This window comes from Pongo abelii, chromosome 17 (genome assembly GCF_028885655.2).
Source record: "Pongo abelii isolate AG06213 chromosome 17, NHGRI_mPonAbe1-v2.0_pri, whole genome shotgun sequence".
NCBI lineage: Eukaryota > Metazoa > Chordata > Mammalia > Primates > Hominidae > Pongo > Pongo abelii.
Window position 1 is genome coordinate 58,191,241 of NC_072002.2, and position 6,418 is coordinate 58,197,658.

Genomic DNA, 6,418 nt, shown 5'->3' on the forward strand with positions numbered 1-6,418 from the left:
AGTGACATCATTTGAGCCCCTGGATCCAGTTTCTCCTGAAGCCAGTTACCCCCAGGGCTTCTCAATCACACAAGGCAATAAACTGTTTTTCTTTTCTTTTTTCTTTTTTAAAGAAAGAAAGCTTACTAGTCTTTCTTCTTGCTAATACTATAGAATCACCCACAAAAAAGTTTCATTTATTCAGTAATATACTTGTAGCCTATCATACTTTTTAACTTCTTCTATTAAAATTGTAAGACATTATAAGAAATAAACATGCATAATATATAGAAAAATCAAATTGCCCTAAGAATGTCAATTTTTAAATATAACAGGGAACTTTCTCATTCATTACTCCTGCCAAAATGTCACTTAGGAAGGAAACAAGTGAAAAAAGTCAATGTTGACTTTCTCAGCCACCACCTCATAAAGCTATTTCTTCTCCACTGAAATTCCTCTAAACATTGGCTGACTTGTTATAGAGGTATGAATTAATGGGAATTAAACATCCACTCTTTCAATAAAGACTAATAAGTAGGTGTATTGCCTAACAAATTGTAACTTAATGTTACATAAAGGCATTTAAGATCTCGAATTTAAATGTACTCATTATTTACAAATTGTTTTCAAGATAACCAGATAACAGATTAGGACACCTATTTTGACTCAGATCACTTGGTGATTATGGGCCTCCAGGACAAATTATTTAACAACCTAGTACCCACACTTTCCATTTTTAAAATCATAGAAAAGGGTTTTCCTAGCTTCCAATGATTAACCTCATATATTTTAAAAAGTTTGCATGCACAATTGGTGTAGTCTTATTTTTATTCAATGTTACAAGTAAATAGCTTAGGAAGTGATTGAACAAAAGGTCTAAAAACAAGTAAGTAGGTAATGAGGTTAAACTAGTTAATTCAAGTGGACACAAAGGCAACCGATTTCTTATAATAGGATAGTACTAACAATGGGCCATTCTAAATACAGAGTACGAACAGTGTCTGTCTGTCATTTGGCTTTACAATCTTCTTTTCAAATTGCTAACAAATGGCTAGGTTTTGGCCCAGCAGAAGAAGGAGCTTGAGGTGGAACCTGGCATCTGCTCTGTAGATAAGTCTATAGAAGATGAGGATAATTGTTTTTCCTTCTTTCCCATAGCCCTTCTGCAGGGTGAATTCTTGTTTGTTTTGGGAAAACAGGACTATTGAGTAATTTCAGACTGGAGATGACCTTTATCCCTGTGTTTCTTTAATGTGCATATTCCTCTTGCCAAGAACTTGGAATTTGCTAGAGGAAAAGATGAGTTTTCTTGTTTCTTTTTAGGGTTATTGTTGTACTCCAGGAAAGGGAATATAAATTCTAAGCTTTTCATAAATTACTGTGTACTTTACTCTTCACAATTTCATGCATTACCATGTCACCAGTATGGCTTAGAAAATATCCATTTGAGTTAGGCCCAAATTTTTTTATGCAGGAAAGGGAAACATTGGCCCCACTTTTAAATGAAAGCACATGCTAACTAATATAGTGTATGAAACATCTGCATAATGTATTATACAGAATCATTGACTCTGTGATGAGAAATTCAGATGACAGGACAATATGAACCTGTCTAAAGACTTATCATCACTGCATAGCAATTCTAAGAAGTTATAGGGCAAAACACTTATATTTATGATATATATGAGTTAATAAAAAGACATTATTATCTTCTGATTATTATAGTACCTTCATGGAAAATCAATATAATATAAAGTGTGCTTTTGTTCATTCTCTCAGCAGTAAAAGACATTTGGTGGGCACCTTCTTCCAATCTGACCACCCTGGTGTGTGCTGCAGATAATTGATCTTTTCTTCACCCCTGTAGGAATCACCATTTTCTCCTCCTTCACCAGAGATAGGTAGGATACCCAGGACACCTTGCCGTTCTGTCAATTGTCATTTCCACCACATAAGGAAAGAGAAAAGCCAAGACTGGGCTTTAAATTCATTTACAGGCTTATATACGGCTTAGTTTTATTTTTTTTTTCCAATAACTATAACTACTTTATTGGTCTGATAGATGTCAAAACATGATAAAATCACCACCATAGCTTTTTGCCCTGAATCTCACCTCCAAAAAAAACACACAGGCCAGGGTGATTTCTCTCTTCAATAGAAAATGTAACCAGAGATGAAACTAAGTCTTCTCTGCATGGTTTTTATGTGCATGTGGTTTCCAGGGAAACCTTACTCTGATATTTCTAAATGTTAGGATAGTAACTGGTGCCCCTCAGATTCTGGCTTTGAGCATATTAAGAATGTTCATGGAATCAAGAAAAGAGAAAAAGGAGCTGTTGAAAAAAGTTTCTCATAAAACTGAATTCCATAATTTTAAAAGAGATATGTTTTAAACTACATTTAAAAGGGTCCACAGAAAATAGAAGACTAAGACTAAAATTTGAGTGAGTGGAAAAGGAAGAGAATCGCTTGTTCAGGTGAGCAAACAAATACATCATTATTTTAGGGTGGCTTTTCAGACTTCAGAGTAAGGAGAAGACAGTAAGCTGAAAGTTTGGCATTTCAATTACCTGCTTTTCTCTATTCCAGATGAAGAAGGGTCACAGGAAGACAGAGAAATGGCAGGTATACAACCCTGTTAAAAATAAATTTAGTAAGAGAGACCAAAAAGTAACCTAATAAAGATAATTTGCCTACTCTTCAATTTACATTAATGTAGATGTGTATTAATGATGATTATGAAATAATAATGACAAAAGCCATTGCCCCAAAGCAGTGTAGCTATTTAACAAAGAATACAATTTCCTGGGAGCTGCTGTGGCTCAGGCCAGTTGCCCTGGCACTCGGGGAGGCAAGGCTACATGTTCGAGGCCAACCTGGTCAACATTGATTAAAAAAAAAAAAAAAAAAAAAAGAATACAATTTACTATCTCCTGAATTTATAACTTTTATTATTCTTGTCCAGAATTTATTTTCTTTCTACCTATTCAAAATGTAACTTTTGATTTTTAATTCCCCTTTTCTCTTTCATATCTGCTAAGTGACGCTTGCTTCATCTCCCTTCTCAAATTCACTTAAAACTACTGAGAGACATGGGATTAATTTTATATCTGAAAAAGATAGCTTTCTAAACTACTTGCTACTAAACTATGTACTAAACTGCTATAGTTTCTTTGGAAGTAAAATGTTGTTACTGGATAATATTCCTTCTCTGTAGAAAAATGAAGGTAGTAAAAATGTTCTATACATTTTAACCTTCTACTGGAAGAATGCTCATTTAGAACTCAACTCTAAAACAGACAGGGATGGAAACATGCTTCCAATAACAGGAAGGAAAAGAAAAGGAAGGAGAGAGAAAGAGAGAGATTGAAAGAGTACACACATGCAGAAGTCAAGCACAGGCTGTGTTAAATGACATCTTGATTGACTGATCAAGAATTATACAGCATGGCAGGCTCCTATATTATTAGTGACTTCCCCTGACATTCAGGAAGTAAAGAATAAAGAAGAGGAAAACACTTCTGCTTCTCGTATGGCTGTAAGAGGAAAGGGGTAATGGTAAAAGTCCTCAATGTGTGAACTCATGGAGGAATTCAGAGATTAACAAAATGTTTATTTTACAACCATTTTGACATGGGTTTATTATTTATTCATTTATTGGATATTATTTTTGTGCCTTTCCGGAAAACATGGGCATGTTTTACTTTAAGTTTGGGTTCTCATTATCTAGCATAGTCCTTGGCAAAAAATATATGTCTATCACATGTTTCTTTGATGAGTAAGAGGATGAGAAGGTAATAGGATTATAGGCTGTCTTGGTCCCAGCTCAGGTTGCACTGGAGGAAGTAGGTTTTAACCCAGATCTAAAAGCATAGCTTAGAAATTAGGTGGGAGACCATGAGGTGAGAAGTGAATCTAGGCAATGTAAATATACAAAGAGATGAAAACACTGAAACCTCATGGATACAGCACTTCAATATTTTTAAAGTTGATCTTTTCTAATTCTAGAAACCAATTTATATAATTCATCATTTGAAGAAAATATTAGACCTGAGTTTTCTGGTTTAGTCATATCCTTTGTAAACTAACTGAATAATTATGATCTTTTATCTCATGCTGTGAAAATGCCAACCTTTCAATTCCTCAAGGCATCCCAGTACAGATGGTCTCTCATTGCAGAGCCAACAACCATCACTTTATTTTACCAATATCTAAGAGACAGACTGATTACATTTACATCAATCATCCTGAATAATAGAGACAAAAATCACTGTATTATTGCAAAATACATGTCTTTCACTTTCTAGAGAACTGTCTGTGATTTGCAACATTTATTTGTGAAATGTAGGAAAAAGTCACGTGACAACATTCTATTTGGTTAAGTCAGAGGGGAAAAATGTATAATTTTCGAGACGACAAGCAATAAAGGTGATTCATGACTTCAGAAATCTTCAGTCTTCTCTTGAAGACAAGACAGTGTTCCAACAGAATCCAGCAGAATTATTCAATTGTCTAGCACTATGGCATTTCTCCATATACCAAATGGCTTAAATGTGTTGATTGAGGGTTCAAGAAAGCAAGACATTTACTCAAGCATCGTCTTCTCTCTGGGTGGTTTAACAAACTTTGGTACGTATACAGCCTTATGCTTTCAACTGAGATCATAGCTACGGGCTGATATAATATAATTTTGCTGTCTTTACAATTATGTCTTTCTAATTGGCAAGACTGAAATGGGCTATTCTGTTAGAAAATTGAAAAATAAACTTACAGAAAAGAGGAAAATGGTTTATTAAGTTGTATCTTTCTCAACAGCCATAAGGGTTATGCAAGGTCACAAATACTGGTTGTAGTTTTTAAGACCACTTAATAAACAAGAAATTGCATTAGTGAATATTTTATTGGCTCCTACTTTCTAGCATACATAGGCAATGTCTATATAAGAGACGATGTCTTTAAAAATGTTACAGCTATTGGATGTTTTACTTTTTTGATTTAAAATATCTTACTCAAAGATATAATTATACTAATTAGCAGGCTGAGTTGAGTGTCTTCTTAAGGCATGGGCAATATTTTCCCACGTTGTTTCCTAAATAGCACCAAATACTGACCAGATATTTTGTTGACACTCAGTAAATCATTTAGGATTGATTGAGAGACAGTGGCCTCTGTGTTTTATCCAACATTTATGTCACTTTTCCAAATACATAATTTATTTAGCAAATTACTCAAACAATAATCATGCTGTATTTTGCTTTTGCCTTTTCTTTCTTTTTTTTCATGTAGTCCACCCATTTGATTGTTTTGGAGTTATAGGCCAATGGAAAAAAAAAACAATTCTCCATCTTATTAAAATTAAGACCTCTTGGGGCAGTAAGTTAAAAACAGCTGAACAGAAACCCTTCGAACTTGGCAGGTGGCTAGGACTCCTGAGGAATCATGTCACAGCTATGTCTCCAAAAAATATTTGAAATTAAGGTTTAGAGACTTCAAAGGTCTCTTCTGAGTCCAAACTTTTGGCAGATGTCAAAATTTTAGGAAATCATTTTGGAAGAGAGGAAACTAGCCCAAACTTTTTTTTTCCCCCCTTGCACAGACAGATTGAAGCAAGGACTAAATCATCAATGGAGTTTGAAAGAGAGGAATCCTACCATAATAACATAGAAAGATCTTCATTTCTGTGGCCTGATAATTGAGGTGTAAGAGTTGACCTGGTGCAATTGGAATCATCTTGGCAAGAATTCTAGTCTTAACTATTTGAATCACTAGTTGTATACGTTTAGCAAACTCCCTTATCTTCTTGGGGCTTCAGTTTCTCCATGTGTCTGATATAGATCACAGCAATAACAATTGGGTTTTAACTGAAATATTTTTGAAGATACTTGCAAAAGATAAAGGAAGTTAAAATTATTTTGCGTATCCCCCATCACCCCCAGGCTACCATACATAATTATAGGATTGTTTCAAATTGCTTACTTGGTTTTGTTTGTAGAGACTTGTCTTAAGTGAGAAAAGAAGCTGAGCTCACATCAATTCCCAAATCCAGCAGTTGTGATTATGTTTATTTAGTGCTATGAAAGTCAGCACTGCAGTTTGAAGACTGATGTTATCAAGATGATGAAATTAGCCATGTAGTGAATCTGATTTGGGTAATCAAATGACCAAAATATCTGACCCAAACTAGATTCTAATCATTTCCATTCTCAACTTTGTTAGTAATTTGGGTTTTCATTAAAATTATTCAGTCCGGGCTGGGTGCGGAGGCTCATGCCTGTAATCTCAGCCCTTTGGGAGGCTGAGGCTGGCAGATCATGAGGTCAAGAGATTGAGACCATCCTGGCCAATATGGTGAAATCCCGTCTCTACCAAAAATACAAAAATTAGCTGGGCGTGGTGGCATGTGCCTGTAGTCCCAGCTACTCAGGAGGCTGAGGCAGGA